Here is a 13,104-nt window from a genome sequence, read left to right as displayed (position 1 = left end):
TCTGTTATTGCTTGAGTTAGGTCAAATCCAATAACTGTGTTTTATAGATTTAGCCGTCACGAAATGAATGCAAAGAACTCAATAATTCTTTCTCTAATGTTAGCTTAGAAAACTGCAAGTTTGTGATTTGCAAGATAGGAAAGAATATGTTTTTGATAGAAATTACGGTATTTTCGTTACTGTTTGAACTAGATTGAATTTAAAAACTGTGATTAATAGCTTTAACTGTCACGGATTGAATGCAAAAAATTTCATAATTTGATTTCTAACGATAATTAAGCACACTGCAAAAATTTGACTTAACACATTGATGTTTTTCGCGAAAGATTGAAGTATCTCCGTCATTATTTCAGTTGAATCAATTTTAAAAATTGTATTTTATAACCTAATATATGGCAGATCCAATAAAAAAATTGCATAACTTTGTCGGTAACATTAAACGAATAGAATACAAAAAATAAAAAATAAAAAATAAAAAATGGTGGAGGCGCCGGGATATTTTCCAACATTAAAAGCAATATTGCTGGTATTACATGAGCTAGAAAAATGTAAAATCTATGTTTTCTGGAATTAATTGTAAAAAATTTAATGAAAATAGAACTGCAGACTTTATCTCCACCTGTCATTATTTTTAGCTTTATTTCTATTTTGCTCACTTTCATATTCTCTCATTTGCTGCACTTTGTAGGTTCCTTTTTTTTCTGTCGCAAGTTTGAGTAATTTCCAGTTGACCTGGCGAGCCTTCGCCGTCGGATTAGCGTTTTTGCGTCCGAAATGAGGCGCCATAAATTTGCATCGCCTTGTCGGAGGTGTAGCAATTTGCAAGACACACGTAATATCCGCCACAGGTGGCATATTGATTTTTATTGCCATCTAGAATTCGAGGTAGTGAAAAGAAGGATGCTAAAAGAATACCATTTAGATGTGTTATCATGGCAAGATGAAGAGCGTCGAATATATTCCGCTGATGTAAGAAGTTATTTTTGTGCGGGCGGCGAATTCGATTTTCCCTCACAAATTTATGCTATTCGCGTTTTTCACGGGGATTACTGGTTTGTAAAGCCGCAGTCTGCAAGTAGTATAAAATTTAAAGTTTCTACAAAATTTCACGGGATCAGCCCCTGCCACTTGTCTGTCAAAAAATGGAATACGCTCTTAGCATACAAAGTGAAGCTGAAAGTTCCTCCATCAAACTATGAAATAGACAATTTATTACAACGCGTGCGAGCTGACGGTAATTTTTGTTTCGTTCAGAACTCAATTAAACTTCGCAAAGTGAATCAGCCAATTTCGCGACTAGTTAAGTAGTACCGAAAGCGGAACCTGAAGTATCAGCGCATTGTCGCATTCGAAATGCAACTTTGCATGGCGTCGGGGGAGTCTGTTTGGACGTCATTTGCTCGCACTAAGCTTCCTAAGCGCATTAAAGGTACACTAAGCTTTTCAACCCCTTATTTGAACACCCATCTCTTTTAATCTAGTGTACTTTGTTAGTGATATTGACTTAAATTAAAGTCGCCGCATCCGCCTGGATTTCGGTTTGTTATTGAGGGACTCCCCACATAAATTCCCTTCCAGATCTTTTACGGGATTTTCTTGCGGTTTATGACTCAGCCTACATAAAATTCCTCGACGCTCTCACAAATAAAATTAAAATCCTGTTGGACTCGAAGCGGTTTTACATAAATCAACACGACCAGGATAATTTTTATTGGCAGATTACGAAGTTCTCTGATAAAGACGACGAGCACACCTACGACGCCACGAGATAAGAGAAACACGATAAATTTCACTTTTTATCGGAGGCTTTTTAAAACGGATATTGAAAATGTGCAAAGTCATTCGAATTCTCCATGCACACCACCATCGTACGCAAAAATCGGTGTAATGGAAAAATTCATAGATATTCTGACTGGGTGCGCAGGACACTAAATCAAGGAGATAGGAATTACCGACAATCGATGCGCTTTTTAATAAATGACAAGTCCGAAAATGGTAAAGTGGCGAATTTCAAACCACACATGCAGCATTCTAAACAGATCAACTCGATTTTGACCTGGGAACAAGATTTCCACGTGAGAAATGCGCTAGATGCAGCTACATCAAAATGTTCCAGCAGAAAGTGGAAAAATGAAGCATTTAAAAATATAAAAACTGTTCCTTCAAGATTTGGATGAAGTGATGAATAGAGTGACTTGCAGCTCTGAAATAATTGTAAAGAAATTTCATTTAAAAATGGTGGATGCGCCGGGACGATTTTAAATCTTTAATATCTCCGTTAATTATCAAGTCAAATGGGATCTGTAAAATTCATTTTCTAAGCTTTGCTATGGTAAATCAAATGCAAAAGACCAGATCTCTCTACCTCTACTACTCATTTTAGCATCACAAGATGTAGAAAAAGGAAACCTAGAGGGACACAAGACAGATGGCTAAAATCCTCAGTACACGATGGAGTTTGTTGTCGTGAATCTAGCAATTTCTAACTTAACAATCGCCACAGCCCAACTGAGAGATTAATATTTGAGAAATAAAGTACTATTTAAGAACCGCAAGAATGGTGGATGCGCCGGGATAAAGCAAAATAATTGTTTTGAGATCTAGATTATTTATCAAGCTAGAGAGAATCTGAAAAGGTAGATCAAATCAAGACTAAACAAAAATATTCCCTCTATATGTCACACTAACTGCAAAAAGAAAAAATTGAAATGTTATCAAAGAGAAGAGGAAATGTTGAAAGCATACAGTTTTAAAAGTTTGATATTTTATCTTTGTGAAGCTGAAGAGAATCTAAAAACTGGCTTTTGTAGCTTCCACTTTGGTGAATCTGACAAAGACATTCGCATGGCTCTGTCTTTTTTAGTAACGTCAAATATTAATGCTTTAAAAGTTACCAACAGAAACACCAAAAAGAACTTGAGACAAAGAATGTTTCGCTATTCGTCAATACAGTGAAGGTCCCGAAACAGTATTTTACAATTTTTGTTATGATCAGTCCAATAAAAATAACGACGCATCTAAGAAAACCGTAGAAAAATTGAAAAGGTTTTTTTAACATCTGTGTTGGTTGTCAAGTTGGAAAAGACTCTCAAGAATGGTACTTTCTGGAAGTTATCGAATCTCCAACTGTTACACTGATTGAAAAAAAAATCAGCAATAATTTTTTTAGGCTACATTTTATTAATTTAATTATGTTGACGTGTTTGTCTGTTATTCTCACTTGAAAATAGAAAATACTGAAAGAAGAAGAGACAAATTCTTCGCCTTCTTGATAATTCATCAAGATACAACACACACAGAAGCATTTTTTCAAATATTTTCTTAGAACGAATCGAAAATGTACGCGTTTACCATTAAAAATTAAAATAAATTTCTTGATATTCCGTTAGTTGTTAATTGTAAAAATAAAATGGTAATTCGTAGATGTAATTAGAATGGGTTCAGGACTAATCGCAATAAAAACCAGAAAAGAAAATTTTGAAAATTACATAAATGTGGAATATGCCTGAAAAATACACAGGGTGTATCCGAATTCGACCGACAAACTTTCAGGGCAGATTCTACGATCAAAAATAAGCATAAAACTCTTAATACATATGGGGTCAAAAACGCTTAGTTTGCGAGATAATCAACAAAAACCTAAAAACAATTACGATCTGAATTGCTTGGATTTTATAGGGTTATCTGTGCATTGAACAAGGGGGCAAAATTTTGACATTTTTTGTAAATTGTATATAGTTCCATTTTATTTTTGTACGTTTCATCAAAAAATTCCACCCGATTCGTTTTGTGGTAGAACTTTTTAGTCAATTATCTCTCAAACTAAGCATTTTTGATCATAGAATTTGCCCTGATAGTTCGAATTCGGATACATCCTGTATTTGAATGATTTAGTATCTGTTCTTTACGAAGTTATAAAAAATTTAAAAACTAGGTTTTAAATTTAATTGTACTAAATCCAACAGAAATATCGCGTGACTATCTCCTCTACCAACTTCAAGGATAAATGATCTAAAAGTTACAAATTAATTATAAATTATACAGCAATAATTTTAACACTTTGGTATTTTCATTATTTATTAAACGACAGAGGAGGTGGGTACATTTTGAAGATTTTTCGTAAGCTATTTAAATATTTCCTGAAATGGTGGATGCGTCGGGAAAATGCAAAATAAATGTATTAGTTTTTTAGTTAGTTATCGAGCTGCGTAGTAGACCCCATCTAAATCAATAATTACAATTGCAAAGAGAAATAATTCGACAGTTGTCAGACAAAAAGAATAACTAGAAAACTTAATACTTCCTCCGCTCGTGAAGCTAAAAGTATTTTAAAGTTGTATTTGTTAAATTTCTTTGAGGTGAATCTAACGGAGATACGCACGTCTTCGATAATCCAAGATTATCGATTAAAACTTTACCAAGAAAAATAAATAAACTTGAAAGATAAATATTCCGATATCATTATTATTCGTCAAGTCACACAGAATCCACGAACTGTACTTTGAAGATTTAGCTGTGATGAATTCAATGAGCATCACTACGTGTCCCTATTTTTAATATTAGCTGGAAAAATGAACAACTTTTAAATGCAAAAATGGTGGATGCGCCGGGAAAATTTAATGTAAATGTTATTTTAATGATTGTACTTGATAGATTTATTGAGGGAATGCAGGTGTAATTAATGATTCAGAATTTTTTAGAAAAATTTCATTTGGGTCTTTTTTGCATGATGTTGTAGTTTAGAGAAAAAAAATCTGCGTTACAGTTCTTTTTATAATTAATGTCCCGTTCGAGTTACAAAAGCGTTGGCCTCCCAAAACACAAACGACCTTTACAAATCGAACAAATTAATCTTTGCGGATATTAAAAAAGTCCCGAGATGGACCGGTCACGTGACGCCTGATCGAATAACGGGATAAAGAGCGATAACGCACCCTTTTTGTTATTGGCGCGCGAGAAAAAAAACCGTCGGCTATTATGCCATAAACCTCGTCGGCTTTTTCCCTAGATCGGTCTATTTTTGGAAAGTATCAGAAAAAGTCCGTAATCGTTTTCGTAGGGAAATAAGTGGCGCTCCTTGGATGATTTAGGCCCCGTTGAATGCAGTTAATTGGAGCAATAACGATCCCGTCGCTTTGAAGACTTTCGTTAATCGCACAATATAATCTATCGAGCAAATTATCCCTCCGACCAAGCAATGACCCCGCACTAGATTAGAAGCGGAGAAAATAGCTGTCGACTTTTTCAGCTCGCACCCCAGCACGCCGTTTGAATATTAAACGGAATCTTAAGAGTTGCCCTCGACTCCTGCTATACATCATCACTTTATCGTACTTTAGTGTTTGTAATACTTGTCTAAATGAGACTTTCGGCCCTAAAAGGTCTCTGAAACTTTCATGATCAGTTCCTGAAAGTTGCTGTTTTTATTTTTACGTTCTGATTTAGGATCGCGCCGCTGCGGAACTCAAAGCGAAACAATTTTCATCTAGTTGCGAATTCTGTTTTTAGTTCGTAGCTCGTACAAAAGTTCCGACCGATTTACATACAGAGGATATCGGAAATTCATCTTTCACAGGTAGCTAAAGTACACTCGATCCGGGATGATTTGAATGTTTAAACGGAGAATCGAGAGCCGAAACGAAGAGACTTCTCGAGGGTAAATTAACCCGGCGATTCCACCACGAAATTTTATCTATTTGTGAAATTTTCTTCGCAAATAAACTACCAAAGTACAAACATAATTTTGTTAACTGCCACCAATTTGAATCATTATTTCGGGCAGTGTACACGTCCTTTTTCAAATTAGTTTGTTCTAGACGGTCTCGATTAAATTAAGAATTAATGTGTTCCGAGAGAGGGCTGCAGAACCAATTTAATTCCGCTGATCTCTTCCTCGTCACAAAATAAACGCACTCGTAAAACAGTTTTAGATCGGAAAAGGGCAGGTGGCAGCTTCGGGGATTAGCAATTAATTACTTGGGCCAAAAATGCCAAATACACAGGTGGTCATTTAAAAAATTGCTTTCAGGTGGATGGATTTGTTAAAACTTCCGACAGATGTGACCGCCGCAAGGATTGGATTACTACGAATGGTGCTAATAAACTTACGTGGTCTCGAGAGAATTGCAGAATTTAAAAATAAGCATTTCCAAGTTATAAAATTTGTTATAGTGATATTGTACAGTGGATTTAGTGGAATAAGAGAGAATCTGAGTTATAATAAGAAATTTTTCTAGATAAAATAATACAAAAATGGTGGAGGCGCTGGGTAAAATTTTATATTAAATTAATTCAACATTTTCATTGTTTATTTAGCTAAAAAATAAACATTCTATGATGTAGATCACAGCTTGTTAAAGAAAATGCAAATTGATTTATCTCTAAACACATTACAAAAATATTTTCTTAAATCAATGTAAAAGGCGGATACGCCGGAAAAATTGTAATTATATTAAATATTTTTTCCATGATTAGTGAATTTCAGTGGTCTTTGCTCGCAGAAAATAGTGAGCAAAGATGGCCATTGGATCACTAGTGAGGAAAAAATATTTTCTCACTAGTGAGCAAAGTGAATGTTTTGCGAGTTTGTCGATAGAAAGTTCCAAATATGTTGTACTGAAAGTGTTTTTAAATCAGTTTTTAAAATACTGTCTGAATATTAATAATTAAAGCCCATGAGTAACAGAAAAGGCCCAATTTACACACGAACGAGTTGAATGCGTTTTTTTGTTCGACGAGGCCCTTGAAGGCTCCAAATCGCTTAAAATCTTTAAAATTAGCTTGGAGAAAATTCTCGAATGCTGACAGTGTGGAACAAAAAAAACATATTTTTCAAATTTGTTAATGGTTGACAAAATTAGAAAGATTGGTATTCTCGTTGTTTGAAAATGTAGAACTAATCTAAATTTTGTATTGTGATTTTAACGAACGAGAAACGGCCTACAATCTTCTGTCGTCTCAAAAAAAAAAAAAGATTTTCTCATGTAACATAGATTTCAACTTCTGCAGTAGAATCGGAAAGATTGTATTAAAATCACTTTAAAAATTATTTTTCAAATAAATTTTCGAGAGAATTTCCCTTGCTATTCAACGTGGAAACGCTGCAAGCATTCGGGGCACTTTTCCAGATTCCGCATTATTATCGGAAATTTTTGCATTGTAAATCAAAAATGTTATGTAATTATGTTATCAATACAATTTTTGTAATTTTTAAATGGTGGATGTTCCGGAAAAAAATTGTAACAATATTTTTAAATTTTCGTGTAGATAAAACCTAAAAAGTTAATTTATAATTTAAATTTTGTGTAACATAAATTTCACCTTCTCGATAAAAGCCGAAACATTCTCTCAAAATCATTTTTACAACGATTTTTAAATGAACTAAAATGGTGGATGCGCCGGAAAAATTTTGTAATGAATGCTTCTGGATAAAATTCCTAATAGTTTACGGTTTGCAAAGCTGGCCAAGGTGTGTTAATAATAAAGATTTTGACGACTCCATTTGCCAGGAATCTAATATAATATGGAAAACTACATTTTATAGATTTGATCGTAACAAAGTCTGCTTTACAACCTGTAAAAATGAACACTTTATAAAGTGTCGAAATGGTGGATGCGCCGAGCAAATGTAAATAGTTTGGTGTCTTCGTTTTAAAACACTACTTTACAGATTGAAATATAACGAACCTGTCAAGAGAACTGTTCCTTTACGCGACTCAACAAATGAATAGTTTATATATCGCAAGAATTATGAATGCAACAAGCACGATAAAATATGTAGTTGTTGTTTAGTGAGTTAGGAATGATATAAAAGCGACATTTTGTTACGTCAAACAGAACAAAAAGTTATATTTTAACGCTAGACTGGGATAATTTATTAAACGGTCAAAAGCGCCGATGAAAATTTAAATTAAATCAAATATTTCCACTACCTGACAGCCGCAACACTATTTTATTAAACCCTTGTCAAAAAAATCCTAGTTTTAACACGAACAATGAAAATTGCCAGTCAATATAATATTTTGAAAAATTAAAAGGCCGCTTTAACATTGTGTGACGCATTATTTATTACGATAATCTCCCCGTTCTGTACGTGAAGCGCCAGGCCTCTGTCTCCTTAACTGAACTCCATGATTATTTTATCCGGTGGATTATTGATGAGTCTAAACCCCGTTAAATATTCAGAGTAGTGATGTGTTGTATCAAAACTGTCCAAAAGTGTCCAAAATCCGGTAATAAAGCCATTTTCCCGATTTGTTTGAACCCTGAAACATTAATTGGTAAATGCAGACTAATGCGACTGTGACAAGATTACGGACACGCGATAGAATTTTAAATCGCATAACGGCGCTACGGTTATTTTCGGATTTGCTAGTGAATAATTAATCACAATGAATTCCCCATCAATATTTCATAAAATGCTCAACGTCCACGTGTACCGAGCACACACCGTATGATTTGTTTAAAACCTACAGTATCCTTGGGAAAAAAACATCCGCTTTGTACCATAAAGTAGGGTTTTTTTTGGCGATCAATACCCACGTAAAGCCGACTGACTGTATTCAGTTATTCAATTTATAAATTGTGTTTTTATAAATTGGGGTTTTATTACAGGCATGAAGGAAATTGATATTGCTGTTATTTATTAAGGCCTGTACGAAATCGCGTCTTATGAATCGACTGAAAACTCTCGGTACGAGGGCAAAACTCTTTCGGTTTAATTTTCGCTTTCAATCAAGTTTTCCACAGTTTTCTTTCAGTGTTATTACACACACGCACTTTCTTCTAAAATATTCATCTGTAATAGTGAGTTGAAGGACTCGGAAAGTCATTTACATTTATTAAAAATATTAGAAAGTTTGTTGCGATCAACTAACTTTCTCGGTGTCCAATTTAGATAATGGGGGGTTGATCGCGACACAAGATAAGTGAATTATTTACAAACGCAAACACTTTATTCGTCAGATAATCATCAAATTAATTCTGTTTTGATTTAGTCGGGCAGGTAAATACGCCATAACTTTCAAAACCGCTAATTTAGATTTGTTGATGGAATATTAAATTGAAAATAAATATAATAAATAAAAGAAAATTATGATGACTGATTGTGTCGAATCGATGATTTGCATAGGGAAGCGATGCATTTTTGGGTGATTTTTTAAGCTGAATATAATAAAATTATTAAATGGGAAATTTATTTGTCAAGCAATACACAAGTCTGGTTGGAACAAAATTGCAAATAAAAATAAAACAGAAAAAACGAAAATTTTGTAAAGCCTAAAATTCCAAGGGAAATAATCTAGACGGGAAAAAAATAAGGAACGAAGAGAAAATTGAATTTAAAAATTGGTTCGAAATGAGATGTTTTTCAAATAAAAAAAAATCTGTATATAGAATCTCTAATTGAATGAAAAATAGTCAAAACGAGAAAATGAGAAAGAAAGAAAAGATTAAAGCAAAAACACTAATTAATAATAATTTGGTAGAATTCTGTAAAGAGAATATTTTCTAAAAATTCCAAAAAAGAAACGAGCATATTTTGGAAACAAACTATTAGTTGAGGGAAAAAATACTGAAAAAGAAAAAATACAAGCGAAATTGGAAAATTGAAATAAATAATACCTAATTATTAAAACGGATAATCTTGAAAATATGAAAGGAATAAATCATGATGGGCAAATCTTTGAAATCGACGAATATTGAAGAACAAACAGTCAAAACGAGAGATTAGGACAAAAAAAAAAATAGTACCTAGTCCTAATTAAAATTAAAGAATAAATAAAACATTTTCTAAAAATTCAAACAGTGAAATCTAGATAAGCAAATATTTGAAACAAACCACTGATTGAAGAGAAACGGTCAAGAGAAGAGAATATGAAAGAAAAAAAATTACAAGAAGGATATTGATGAAGTATGAAGAATTTCATAAATGCTTATTTTTAGAATTCGAAAAAAAAATTTGATTAGCAAATTTGTGCAATAAGCTAGTTAATTAAACAATCAAAGAAACGGAATAAGAAAAACAGTAAAGGTTGGAAAAAAACATTAGTTAAAAAAGAGTGTAAATACGATATTTTATTAATTAAAATTCAAAGAAAAAAATCTCATTCAACAAATTTTTGAAACCATTAATTGAAGGAAGAACATTCAAAAAGAGAAAATAAATTCAAAAGAATCAATTGTAATAAAAAATACAGATTTAAAAGAAAAAAATTGTAAATATGATATTTAAGAAAGGGACAAATATGTATTTAAAACAAGCGATAAATGCATGACAAAACATTCAAAAAGAAAGATTAAAAGAGAAAAAAACGAAGAATTTTGTATTTATGATATTTTTTTTAATTTAGCGGAAAGAATATAGATCACGAATTCATTGAAAGAAACTACAAATTGGAGAAAAAACAAGCAAAAATAGCGAATAAGAAGGAAAGAAGAAATTGGAGTAAAAATACTAACTGAAAGGAATTTTTTAAACATGATAAAGAAGATAATATGGATTAGCAACTACATATTTGAAATAAACTCTCAGCTAAATTAAATACAGTATGAAGGAGACAATAAGAAAAAAATTGAAATACATACATATTTTTTTCAAAATGGGAGAATTTTGTAATTATATTTATAAGAAAAGAAGAAAAGATTATAACAAAAATACTGATTAAGATCTAAAAATTTTGTAAATACGATGTTTTCTAGAAATTGAGAAAAATCTAGGACTAATAAATCTATGAAACCAACTAACAAATGAGGAGAAAAAATAGTCAGAAGAAGAGAACGACAAATAAAGAAAAAATAAAGATAACAAGACTGATTGAAAGAAAGAATTTTGTCCATATTATATTTTCCAAAAATTCAAAGAATAAAAATCTGCGCAAGCAACTACTAATTGATTGACGCTTTTGATCATAATTTTCCCCAAACATCTTCCAAATATTTTTCACGTCTTTCATCCCTTGTAATTTTAACCGATTTCGTCGCTTCTCTTTACAATTTCTTAAAATTCTGATTTTCCTTTGAAGGCTGTTATGTCGCCATCCTTAAAGCTTCGTCTCATTTCCATCTGAAATCCCGAAAAGTTTCCGCATAAATTCGTAATAACAAAGCAATTATATTTTTCCCATCCAAAATCCCATCCCGGTGATTTGCATGTTTCCGATGAAATTCTTCCCCTCTTCAACTATCACCAAATAATTCAACAAAACTTTACAAAAGAGCTTGTTTGCAACGCAACAACATTTATTATTGATCAACTTTGTCCAACAAACGGATTTCCGATAACTTTGTTTTACGGTGGTTTCTTTTAATCCATCTTTATTTAACTTTTCGCCAAAAAAATAAATGATTGATAAGACTCTTCCGCTCGCATCACACTTTCCGCTCCAATTGTCTGGAAGGAATTGGAGCGACATCCGCGAAATGTAAACACGAATTAATTTTTGTGTTTTGTGTCGGCGAATTAGCTGGTCGGAACGTGTTTTGGTAATAATTTTGTTAACCTTGATGGTATCAATTTTTACAGTCGTTTGAAAATAAAGTGAAATCGCTTAAGCAGCTTTTCCGAATCGTCGAACGTCAGTCATGTTTACAAAGACACTTGGGGAAGGGATTAAGCGTTATTAAGTAGATGGGAAATATGCGTAGAAGTAGGAGGAGAAGAGAGAGGTATTAATTGCAATTATCAGGTGGAATAGCGGGAATTCCTGGAGCGGTGGGGAATTTGTGATTTGACGAGTGGTGGCAGGAATCGCGTCGACAGGGTCCGAGGTGGATGCAGAAGAGGGAAATAAATCCGTGTAAGATAAACGAGCACCGAAAGAGATAACGAACGGGGCGATAAAGTTGAACAGGGTGTTACTTACCAGCAATGCGCAACTTGCAGGAACCGGGCCGGCCTCCGCAGGAACGGAAACTAGAAACATACGGAATAATTACGAGATCTTATCGGATGATTAGTATTCGGAGAGGCGTCCGAGCACGTTCCCATGCATCACACGGGGACCAGGTGGTGGCAGACCTCACCGCAAGAGAGGCGCAGCGCGACTGGCTGCGAACGATACGCGCTATCGACTGCCACCCCCAAACCCTTAAATGCCCGCGCTCGCCACGCCGCTGCGGCGGAAGTGAGAACTGCACCAGCTCACCCTCTTTATGGGTCATCACCGTCTGCGCGATCCCACTTTTATGGTGCATCCCCGACTACCATGCGACATCTTCGGCGGGATGTTTATTTAATTGCGATCGGGGGCGGTTTGACGGATTCGGAGGAATCGGGAGGCGGCGAGAGCAGTCGGCGCAACTTTGGCCCGCTGCTGAATTTTTAAACGGGATAAATGAGTGGGACGGTTAGTTCGACGGTTTAATTATGCACCATTTAACATGACGAAAGTTTCGTGGTTTCACGCAAACGAGATAAATAAACTAATCAAATGGGTACATAAGGAAGTTGCTGAAAAATTACAGGGAGTTGCGTTATCGTCTTCCGCTTCTGCGGCCGCCGCTGCATTGCTATTAGCGCTTCGGTAAATTTTTTAATGCTAATAATCTTCATAAACTTTCGGCTTTTATCAAATAAAAATTATAAAAGCGCTACTTTCTTTCTTAATATTTTCCTGTCGTTATCACTTTTAACAGTGTACATTTCTTTCCAAATAAATTAATAAAAATAAGTCTTATTAATTAAAAAAATATTATAAAATGGTGGATGCGCCGGGTTACATTATTTTCATAAATTTGCCAAAGTTATTTTAAAATTAAGAAAGAAAATTACGACAGTGAACAGACGGAAAGAAAAATTTTAATTAGAACACTGATTAAAATGAAAGAATTTTTGTAAATAAACAATGGAAAGAATCGTAATTTAAAAGGAAGAATTTTGTAAACGTGTATCTTCTAAAAATTTTAAGCAAAAAGTCTGGACAAACAAATTTTTCAAACAAGCTGCTAATTAAAAAACTATTCTAATTATACAAGGTGATTTTGAAAGTTGTGCAGATATTTTAACCACGAGCTACTGGCTTCATGTGGAACTCGGAAACAATATTTAAAAAATTCTATGTCAAAAAATAAAATGACATTTATTTTTTGAGCTACAATTTTTTAAAA

The 13,104-nt window shown here is 33.6% G+C and overlaps 1 protein-coding gene across 1 annotated transcript in view; it reads right to left on the bottom strand.

Moving 5' to 3' along the window:
* Positions 1-12,065, bottom strand: part of LOC138134879 (protein O-mannosyl-transferase TMTC1-like) — a 185,196-nt gene extending 173,131 nt beyond the window's left edge. The window contains exon 1 of the mRNA XM_069053460.1: positions 11,862-12,065. The gene's annotated coding sequence lies outside the window, so the exon portion shown is untranslated. The remainder of the gene's footprint in view (positions 1-11,861) is intronic.
* Positions 12,066-13,104: the final 1,039 nt, after the last annotated feature.

This window comes from Tenebrio molitor, chromosome 7, assembly GCF_963966145.1.
Source record: "Tenebrio molitor chromosome 7, icTenMoli1.1, whole genome shotgun sequence".
Lineage (NCBI taxonomy): Eukaryota > Metazoa > Arthropoda > Insecta > Coleoptera > Tenebrionidae > Tenebrio > Tenebrio molitor.
This window is presented reverse-complemented; position numbering and strand designations above follow the sequence as displayed.